This window comes from Gorilla gorilla, chromosome 11 (assembly GCF_029281585.2).
Source record: "Gorilla gorilla gorilla isolate KB3781 chromosome 11, NHGRI_mGorGor1-v2.1_pri, whole genome shotgun sequence".
Classification (NCBI taxonomy): domain Eukaryota; kingdom Metazoa; phylum Chordata; class Mammalia; order Primates; family Hominidae; genus Gorilla; species Gorilla gorilla.
Genome location: NC_073235.2, coordinates 103,417,761 through 103,429,583, shown reverse-complemented (window position 1 = coordinate 103,429,583; position 11,823 = coordinate 103,417,761).

Below are 11,823 nucleotides of genomic sequence, written 5' to 3'. Positions count from 1 at the left end.
GCTTGGGGAAGGAAGCCACACCTCGCCTCCGCCCTGGCCGGCATGGGCGGAGTTCGCTCCAGCTGAGTCCCCTGCCTGGCGACTTTTCTCTGAGGGGCTGTCTCATTGTTCACTACTTCCTTTAAGAGCGAAGAGGACACAGGCCGAAGATTGAGAAGGGGAAATTCTGTCCTCCAACCGCGGTCCCCGCGCGCTGCAGTGGTTGTCTCCCGAGTGTGGTGGCTATGGGGACTTGGAGAGCATCAGAATCCCTTGGAGGACTTGTTATAACAGACTGCTGGGCCCCACCCGTAGTTTCTCATTCTGTAGGCCTGGTGTGGAACCCATGAATGTGCATTTCCAACAAGTTATCTGTGATGCTGCTGCTGGTCCGCACCTTGAGAACCCCTCAGTTAGAGGCTATATCATCAGGGAGCTGGGGTACGATCAGATTAGATAGTGCGTGTGAAAAGCACTGTGAACGTGACAAAACTCTGTGCAGATAAAGATGCACAGCGCCTCTAGGATGTAGCCCCATGTTTTTATTCACTGTACAGTAGTTTACTTCTCTCCAGTTGCTTCCTCACTCTCTGGTAGGAGGAGAGTGGCTTCTCTTCCCTAAACCTTTTGATAAAATAGTTTGTTGACTTCTTTTCCCTAATTAACTATCTGACCTCTAACCCCCCCAACCCCCTGCAACTTCATGGAAAAATGACTTTCTCAGCGTTCGTTCCTGAAATTATTGCCAAACCCAGTGATTCTTTTATTCTTCACCCTGTTTGCCTCCTCTGAGCATTGAATGTTACCTACCTCTCTCCTTGAATCCTGGCTCCAGCTATCCTGGTTACGTTCTGAATGTGCCTTTGCACGGTATTTTCTGACTCTTCTTTTCTGTACTGATACCTTTTCTTTCTGGATACTTTCTTCTATGGCAGTCTCATACATTCTCAAGGATTTAACATTTACTCCACTTAAAAGAGTTCCAAGATCATCTACTGAATCATTAAGCAAATATTTGTTAAATCCAGGCTCTATGCCCTTCCAAGTTGAGGCAACAGCAGTGGGAAGGAGGCAGGAAACAAACTGCATCTGTTGGAGGAACCGCAAGAAGCTAGTGTGACTGGGAGGGCTGTGGGGAGCAGAGGGAAGTGGCTGGAGTCTGATCTCTAAGTGTCTAGCCCCATCCTTTCTCCCAAGGCCCCAGTCCACACTATCTGGCATCTTCACTTCATGGCTAATTTAACACTGTCAGTGCTGTCGATTGCTCTTCCCCCAGAACTGTATTTTTCACATCTGAAGTTCTGTTAAAGGACAACGTTTCACAAATAAAAATGATAACTAATATGTCCCTATATGTATCAGGCCCTCTTCTATGCACTTTATGTAGTAACCCCATTTCATCCTGAAAACTACCCTGTAATCTAGACACTATTATTAGTCCCATTTTACAGATGGAAAAGCCGAGGCATCAAGGTCAGGTAACTTGTCTAAGATCATAGAGCTAGTAAGTGGAAGAGGTCCAGTTGAACCCAAGCAGTCTGGCTTCACCATTATAATGCACCGCCTTACCACCAAGATCTTATTTATTCATCCAACAAATATTTATTCAGCTAGAGACCAGTAGAGATAGTGACATGTTACGCCTATGGCCTCACAAAGCTTATCTTCTACTTTTGCCACGTTTTAAAATTATATCATCTTTCCCCAGTACCATCTTGATTTAGGCATCTATTACCCCTAACTAAATGGGACTTTTGCAATAACTTCCTAACTGTACTATCCCCTTTCTCAACATTTCCAGAGCAATCTTCTCAACTGCAACCTGAATCATTTCTCTTCACTGTTTAAATGTCTCTGTTTATACTCAGGGATAGCTCTGACCAATGTTTTTCACCTTTACTTCCCATCACATTTGTGGTTCTTAACCTGTTATTACCATCATTGTGGGGTATGTAGCAAACGATTTTTGACTAAAAATGATATTAAAGTAAGCAGATTATTTTCTTTAAAATGTAAAGTGGATTAAAGGTTTTCCTGAACTCCTGGCCTCAAATAATCCCCCCACCTTGGCCTCCTGAAGTGTTGGGATTACAGACCACACCTTGCCACTTATCTTTTCTCTGCTTTAGGTTGCACCCATGGGAATAGGCACGGTGCAGCTAGCAGGTGAAATGTTGTTTGTGAATTGTATTATGGTAGGAAAAGGTTCCAAACAATTGAACTCTATGCTTTGGTCAGACAGGACACATCTTGTCTTGACCTTTCTTGAGATGTCCTTCCCTCATTTTCCACTGTCAAAATCCCACTATTGTTTCAAGCCTCATCTCAACTACTGCTTTTTTCCCATAAGCCTTTCTTAGTCATGGATGTGAACACATTCCTTCTTTGTAATTGGGCTACAGGCATGAGCCACTGAGTCTGCTAATTTTTTTTTTTTTTTGGTGATGATGGGGTTTTGCTTTGTGGCCCAGGCTGGTCTCAAACTCCTGGCCTTAGGTGAGCCTCCCGCCTCAGCCTCCCAAAGTGCTGAGATTATAGGTGTGAATCATCACGCCTAGCCTTGCCCAGTTTTATGGTTGTTTTGGGAAAAAGGATATGCTGATCTCTTCACTCTGCCATTGCTGTGAATCCCCCTTAGTACTTTTGGATTTAAAAATTTTGAACTACTTAAAAAGAAAGGTGCTAAGTGCAACATGTGAATGTGCTACTGCTTTTAACTTCATTGATGGAAATGGATACCTAAGTGTTTCTTTTTCAAAAGCAAGTAACAATAGGTTTTTATTCCTAACAACTAGAAGAATGTCAAGGGCCTGTTTTGAAAAGCACATTGTTACCCTTGGAAAATGAGCTGGGGGAAGTATTTATTCCTATGCTTTGAGTCTTGTAGAAGCTTATAGAACATCCTATGAACCTGGCTTAAATATTGTAGCATATGTATGTGAAATACTTCTAGATACACACACCTATATATGTATGCATATATTTATGTATGTATGTGTGGCCAGAAGTATTTTCATAGGCTCCACAAAATTTTTACCGTGAAAAAGCTTTGAGGTACAATGAGCTTTTAAATAATTTCATTTTAGGTAAAAAACGTGTTAAATATCATTCACTTGCTACATATCTCATATATACCATTTCTTTTACTTCTTCATAGAATTATTTTAATAGTTATAATTATTAATAATATTTGACATAAGATAAAAAGCATTGCTTAGTTACATTAACATTTTAGTAATATTTGTTAAATAAATACCCTCTTTTAGCAAACACACTCTATTATTTAGATTTTAGTTTTAGTTTTTTTTTTTTAATAGACACAGGATCTGGTTATGTTGCCCAGAATGACCTCCAACTCATGGGCTTAAGCAATCCTCCCACCTCTGCCTCTCAAAATGTTGGGATTATAGGCGTGAGCCACCACACCTGGCCTCGATTTTTGAATAGGCCGAAATAATTGGGAAGCTTAGGGATTCAAGAAATTTGGCATACATGCATTTTCTGTTTCTCTCTCTCCCCTCTTAACATCAGAATAATGACAAGTTAAGGTGAAAACTCTTTGCTCCTGTAAAGTGCTTGTTCAGAATATAGTTTGAAGTGAGTTGCCAAATAAGTGATATTTGGGGTGATTTAAATATGTGCATTCTAAGTTATATAGCATTCAAGACATTCATTAAAACAAAGCAAAATAAAAACCAACAAGAGAACAGTGTGATGGCATGTGGTATGTTAGCTATAGGATTGTTTAGAAAAAACTGTTTATTGCTTATTATTAATAGTTCATATCTCCTAGAATATTACTGCAGAACTGAAGATTAAGAAATGTTACTAAGAGGCCGGACGTGGTGGCTCACGCCTGTAATCCCAGCACTTTGGGAGGCCGAGGCGGGCGGATCATGAGGTCAGGAGATCGAGACCATCCTGGCTAACATGGTGAAACCCCGTCTCTACTAAAAATACAAATTAGCCGGGCGTGGTGGCAGGCGCCTGCGGTCTCAGCTACTCAGGAGGCTGAGGCAGGAGAATGGCGTGAACCCGGGAGGCAGAGCTTGCAGTGAGCCGAGATCCCGCCACTGCACTCCAGTCTGGGCGACTCCATCTCAAAAAAAAAAAAAAAAAAAAAGAAATGTTACTAAGGACGCCAGATCCAAACATCTCTGTGTTGGAAAATTATCTCCAATGCATAACGGTTTCCTTGGCATATTTAGATGGCCATCTTTCTTTGATGTCTTTTTTAAAACCTACATTTCATTTTTTGGGAGCCTCAGTGTGATGGATTTTTTTTTTTTTTTTTTTTGAGACGGAGTCTCTCTCTGTTGCCCAGGCAGGAGTGCAGTGGTGCGATCTCCACTCACTGCAACCTCCGCCTCCCGGGTGCAAGCGATTCTCCTGCCTCAGCCTCCTGAGTAGCTGGGATTACAGGTGCGTGCCACCACCCCTGGCTAATTTTTGTATTTTTAGTAGAGACGGGGTTTCACCATGTTGGCCAGGCTGGTCTCAAACTCCTGACTTCAAGTGATCCGCCAGCCTCAGCCTCCCAAAGTGCTGGGATTACAGGTGTGAGCTGCCGCGCCTAGCTGATGGAAAGTTTTTATCTAAGATGAAAAAGCAACTAAACTAAATAGAACTTAATCACTGCCTTATTGCTATTATTAGTAGTACTACTGCTATTACTTGGTATGTACTACTATTAGTAGTAATAGAGTGGTCACAGTAGACCTTAAACTTATAGAGGATGTTACTGTTTACAAAATATTTTCACATGCATTTTATAATTCTTCACAGAAACTTTGTGAGAAAGTAAGGCTGCCTTGCTTTCAAAGCAAGCTAATTATAGATAGAATTGATGATTATTAGTCTTCCAGAACAAGGCCATGGACTACCATTAAGTAAACTTAATGTCAATTTATCTGATAAGAAAAAGTGGAACCTTTTTTCTAATGATACATTTCAGGTCCTACTCTTAAAAAGCAGTCTTGGAGGATTTCCCAGATCTTTCTGGGATAAAATTAGTTTTCTTTAAAAAAGCAGTTTCATTTTCCAGAACTTAACCAGTATAGAAGGCTTTAGCCTCAGAGAACTTTATACAATAAGGCTTGCCCAGCACAGAGATTCTTAGCACTAGGTGACTAGTTATAGTAAGTGCTGAAATGAAATTCTCTGTTAGTTCTCTATACCTGTGCTTTGAATTCAACTCACATTTTTCAATACCTAAATGGCACGAAGAACTTTCAGAACCTAAGCGTGTTAGGCCGTTCTTACGTTTCTATAAAGAAATACCTGAGGCTGGCGCGGTGGCTCAGGCCTGTAATCCCAGCACTTCGGGAGGCAAAGGCAGGCAGATCATGAGGTCAGGAGATGGAGACCATTTTGGCTAACACGGTGAAACCCTGTCTCTATTGAAAATACAAAAAATTAGCCAGGCGTGATGACACGCGCCTATATTTCCAGCTACTGGCGAGGCTGAGGCAGAAGAATCGCTTGAATCCAGGAGGTAGAGGTTGCAGTGAGCTGAGATCCCGCCACTGCACTCCAGCCTGGGCAACAGAGTGAGACTCCGTTTCAGAAAAAAAAAGAAGAAGAAGAAGAAATACCTGAGGGTGCGTAATTTATAAAGAAAAGAGGTTTAATTGGCTTATGGTTCTGCAGGCTGTGCCAGTGTGGCACGAGCATTTGCTTTCAGGTGAGGGCTTTGGGAAATTTACAATCATGGCAGAAAGTGAAGTGGGAGCAGAGACATCACATAGAGTGGGAGCAAGTGTGAGTGAGGTGGGAGGTGCCACACACTTTTAAACAACCAGATCTCACGGGAATTCAGAGTGAGAACTTACTTATTACCAAAGGGTTGGTGCTAAAGCACTCATGAGGGATCTGCCTCCACGATCCAATCACCTCCCACCAGGCCCTACCTCCAACATTGGGAAATACATTCAACATGAGATTTGGGAGGCGAGAAACATCCAAACCATATCACCAGGTAAAAAGGGCTATAAAATACCATTAAGAACACTGGGGTTTCATGACTTCAGAAATTTTAAGAATTTCTTGCCTAGGAAGAACAATGTACAAGCAACAGATTTAATTGTCTTTGAGAAACGCTTTTGGTGAGAACTCTTTAGGAAGGACTCTGCTTTTCCTTATGTGCCTGGTGTGCTGTAATGGAGGCCCAAAGATAGTCATGGTGCTTGTGACATGCACTGTCCAGTGAGGGACATGGTACGATACCACCACGAATGTATTATACAAGGTGCTATTAGAATATGGAAAAGGGAGTGACCAACTCCACAGGGTTGAGAAGGAAGGGGTTCCCAAAAGATTTTGAATAGGAAGCATTTGAGGTAGGTCTTGGCAGAAGAGAAGAGGTTGGTCAGGTGGGGAAGAGGGAGGTAGGAGCAGCATGTGGAGCAGCCTGAAATGTAGCTGTCACATTCTATAGCAGGGAGCAGCTTGCTGTGTGTGGTGTAGGGTGTATGTGTATCTGTGTATGTGTATGTTGGGACAGGGATGGCAAAGATGAATAGGGGGTTAGCTTGAGAAGGGCTAAGAGCCCATCCTAAAGAGTTTGGTCTTCACCTATGTTCTGCTTTCTATGTGGTAATTCACTTTAAAATGCTTAAGAAATTTAGTGTAAACTATATGATGTATTTAAACATAAGGTAACTTTTTTCTATACCCTAGGTAGTGTCAACTTGCACTCTAGGTGTAGTTAATTAGCATTTGATGAATCCAAATCATGAATCCACACTTCAAAATTGGTTACCTACACATTTCGAGTAATTTTCCAAGAGTCCATTTTAAGGTTTTGTTCCTTGGTATAGTGGATGTTAGAAATAAGATACGTGGTTGGTTAGAGAGTTTACACTGGCTCTATGAACCTCATCCGAGGAAGGTGGAGGAATCCAGCAAGTGATGCTGGCAGCAGCCTCCAGGTGTGGATTGCTGTTGGTTCTCAGTACTCTCCTCCCAGAAGGCTAGATGATTCTGCCTTCAGTCTGTTGTGTCCACTCAGAGTGAATCTGTCATGTGAGATGTTTGACCTACCTCTAACTTTTAGTGGGGGCTGTGGATATTTATGAAGAGGACCTGCCAATTGCTGTGTTCATCAATTGCCTAATTGCCTGAGATCACTGTGTGACAATCTGGTCAGTAGTGGAGACCACTAGAGATTATCTATATGATACCAGCAGTCTGTCAATATTATAGAAAAATTACTCTGGGGAAGGGAAGCATTGGTGAGCTGGAGGATAAGACCCTGTTGGATTCCATTTCAACTAAGTCAGTGTAACCCTCCAACAACCTGCTTTTTGTATACTTGCTTTTCTTTCTCTTCCCTCTATGGATTCTTGAGCTACCCAGATTAGGCCAGGTGCAGTGGCTCACACCTGTAATCCCAGAGCTTTGGGAGGCCAAGGCAGGAGGATCACCTGAGGTCAAGAGTTCAAGACCAGCATGGGCAACATGGTGAAACTCCGTCTCTACTAAAAATAAAAAAAAATCAGCTGGGCATGGTGGTGTGCACCTGTAATCCTAGTTACACAGGAGGCTGAGGCAGAAGGGTTACTTGAGCCCAGGAGTTTGAGGCTGCAGTGAGCTATGGTGGTGCCCGTGCACTCCAGCCTGGGTGACAAAGTAAGACCCTGTTCCAAAAAACCCCCCAAAACAAAAAAGTACCCAGATTCTGGCATTGCCCCTTTGGGTGGTATATCAGGATAGGGTAGGGGTGGGAAGCAGGATGTGGGAATTTTGAAAAAGCTCCTTAAGTGGTTCTGATAGATCTACTCTTGCTTCTTCCGGGGATAAATAATTTAGGAGTGGGAAGAAGAGCATTAGGGCCAAGGAGAAGAGGATTGGATTGTGTGTGTGTGTGTGTGTGTGTGTATTTCCTCAATTTTTGTGGATTATGAGCAACTTGTGGAGATTGAAAAATGAGCTCCCAAACTTTGATTTATTTACTTTTTGGATAAAAATATAAATTAACTATTGGTAACAATGGTGTTTGAAAGGCCTTGGGAGGAATATATTTTCATTATACTTATCTGGATAAGCTTGGAGGACATTTACATTCCAACAAATTCTTGAGCACAAGGAACAAAGAAACCAAAGAAATGGAAAAAGGTCTTAACTAAATCGGTACAGGCTCTGTTCTTGTTATATTTACTAAAAGGAAAAAAAAGGAAAAGAAAGAAGTTTATCATTTTTTTTTCAAATTTTTTTATTGTGGTAAACATACATAACCTAAACTTTACCATTTTAACCATTTTTAAATGTACAGTTCAGTGTTATTAAATATATTTATAATGTACAACTGTCACCACCATCTATCTCTGTAGCTCTTTTCATCTTGCAAAACAAATCTTATACCTGTTAAACAATAACTCTGATTCTCCTTCCCCACATGCTTGGCAACCACTATTCCATTTTCTGTCTCTCTGATTTTACTACTTTAAGGTTTTCGTATAAGTGGAATCATACAGTATTTGTCTTTTTGTGACTGGCTTATTTCATTTAGCAAGGTTCCTCAAGGTTCCTCAAGGTTCATCTATGTTGTAGCTTGTGTCAGAATTTCCTTCCTTTGGAAGGCTATTATTTGTATAATATATACCACATTTTCCTTATCCATTCCTTCATTGATGGACACTTGGGTTGCTTCCACGTTTTAGCTACTGTGAAAAATGCTGCTGTGAACATGGGTATATAAATATCTTATTGAGACCTTGCTTTCCATTCTTTTGCTATAAACATAAAAGAAATGGAATTGCCGGCCAGGCACGGTGGCTCATGCCTGTAATCCCAGCACTTTCGGGGGCTGAGGCAGGCAGATCAAGAGGTTAGGAGTTTGAGACCAGCCTGGCCAACATGATGAAATCCTGTTTTTACTAAAAATACAAAAATTGGCCAGGCGTGGTGGCATGTGCCTGTAATCCCAGCTACTTGGGAGGCTGAGGTAGGAGAATTGCTTGAACCTGGGAGGTGGAGGTAGCAGTGAGCCAAGATTGTGCCATTGCACTCCAGCCTGGGCCACAGAACAAGACTTCATCCTGGGGCAAAAAAAAAAAAAAAAGAAAAAGAAAAAAGAAATGGAGTTGCTGAATCATTGGGCAATCTAATTTTTGATTTTTGAGGAACTACCATACTGTTTTCCACTGCAGCTGTACCATTTTACATTCCCATCAGCAGTACACAAGTGTTCCAATTTCTCCATGTCCTGGCCAACACTTTTTATTTTGTGGTCTTTGTTGTTTGTATGTTTTTCAACTTTTATTTTAGGTTGAGGGGGTCCATGTGCAGGTTTGTTATATAGGCAAACTCATATCATAGGGCTTTGTTGTACAGGTTATTTTGTCATCCAGGTGCTACGCCTAGTACCTAATAGTTATTTTTTCTGATTCTCTCCCTTTTCCAATCCTCCACCCTCAAGTAGGCCCCAGTGTCTATTGTTCCCCTGTTTGTGTCCATGAGTTCTCATCATTTAGCTCCCACTTATAAGTGAGAACATGCAGTATTTGGTTTTCTCTTCCTGCATTAGTTTGCTAAGGATAATGGCCTCCATCTCCCTTCATGTTCCTGCAAAAGACATGATCTTGTTCTTTTTTTATTGCTGCATAGTATTCCATGGTGTATATATACCACAGTTTCTTATTCAGTTTCTCATTGATGGGAATTGTATTAGTCTGTTCTCATACTACTATAAAGAACTACCTGAGATTGGGTAATTTATGAAGAAAAGAGGTTTAATTGACTTACAGTGCTGTAGGCTGTATAGGAAGCATGGCTTGGAGGCCACAGGAAATTTACAATCATGGCAGAAGGCAAAGGGGAAGCAAGGCACATCTTACATGGCAGCAGGAGAGAGATAGCACAAAGGGGGAGGTGCTACACACTTTCAAACAACCAGATCTCATGAGAATTCACTATCAACAGAACAGCAAGAGGGAAATCTACCCCATGATCCAATTACCTCCCACCAGGCCCCTCTTCCAACACGTGGGGATTACAATTTGAGATGAGATGTGGGTGGGGACACAAAGCCAGACCATATCAGGTATTAGGTTGATTCCATGTCTTTGCTATTGTGAATAGTGCTGCAGTGAATATTTGTGTGCATGTATCTTTATGGTAGAATGATTTATATTCCTTTGGGAATGTAATGGGATTGCTGGGTCAAATGGTAGTTCTGTTTTTAGCTGTTTGAGGAATCGCCACTCTGCTTTCCACAATGGTTGAACTAATTTACACTCCCACCAAGAGTGTGTAAGCATTCCTTTTTTTCTGCAACCTTGCCAGCAGCTGTTATTTTTTGAGTTTTTAATAATAGCTATTCTGACTGGTGTGAGATGGTATCTCATTGTGGTTTCGATTTGCATTTCTCTAATCAGTGATATTGAGCTATTTTTCATATGCTTTTTGGCCACTTGTATGTCTTTTGAAAAGTGTCTGTTTATGTCCTTTGCCCACTTTTTAGTGGGGTTGTTTGTATGGAGGTTCATCATTAGTTACATTTAGTCAATAGATTATATGTGTTGTAGAATATGAAATTTATTCGTTTAAATTGTAAATAAACTATGTTCATCAGGTTAATCACTGTATAAATTATGTAGGCTCTTCTTACATACGGAAAAACCTTAGAGTCATGTGTTTGTTTGTTTTTCCTTTGTTGGCTGCATGTCAGCATCTAACTTTAAGCATATAAACCAAGGAGGGAGTGTGGGAGAGGGGTGAGGGATGAAAAACTACCTATTAGGTACAATGTACACTGTTTGGGTGATGGGTACACTAAAGTTTCAGACTTCACCACTATACGATTCACTCATGGAACCAAAAACCACTTGTGACCTTAAAGCTGTACAATATATAGTGACTCCTATACAATATGTAGTGAGCAGATTTCAAAGATATAGTCAATGAGGGAGCGAGTGTAATAAAGCAAGTTCAAAGGAAGATGTGAGAAACCAATATGGAAGAAAGAACATCAGAATAAGATTGCAGATTAGGGGGAAAAAAACCCCAAATAAACAAAAAAACAAAACTGGTTAATGTCCTAAGGGCAATAAAACTGAAACCTTGGGGGATTTCTTTTCAACTATACAGCAATTCTTTGTAATTTATCAATGTTTTGCAAGTTAACACCTGTATTATTTCCTATTACAGCTACAACAAATTATCCTAAACCTGGTGGCATAAAACAACACGAATTTATTATCTTACAGTTCTGAAGGTCAGAATTCCAAAATGGGTCTCACTGGGCTAAAATCAAGGTGTCAGCAGGGCTGCATTCTACTCAGAGACTCTAGGTGAGAATGTGTTTCATCACCTTCGCCAGCTTCCAGAGACTGCCTGCGTTCCTTGGCTTGTGGCCCCTGACATCTTTAAAGCCAGCTACTCTAACGCCAACTCTCCTGCCTCCCTTTTCCACATTTAAGGATTCTTTTTTATTTGAGATGGAGTCTCGCTCTGTTGCCCAGGCTGGAGTGCAGTGGCACAATCTCAGCTCACTGCAAGCTCCGCCTCCCGGGTTCACGCCATTCTCTTGCCTCAGCCTCCCAATTAGCTGGGACTACAGGCACCCGCCCCCATGCTTGGCTAATTTTTTGTATTTTTAGTAGAGATGGGGTTTCACTACATTAGCCAGGATGGTCTCAATCTCCTGACCTCGTGATCTGCCCGCCTCGGCCTCCCAAAGTGTTGGGATTACAGGCGTAAGCCACTGCCCCCAGCCACATTTAAGGATTCTTGTGATTACATAGGGCCTATTGAAATAAGCCAGAATAATCTCTTTATTCTAAGGATACCTGATTAGCAAACCTAATTCCATCTGCAACATTCATTTCCCTTTGCCATGTAACC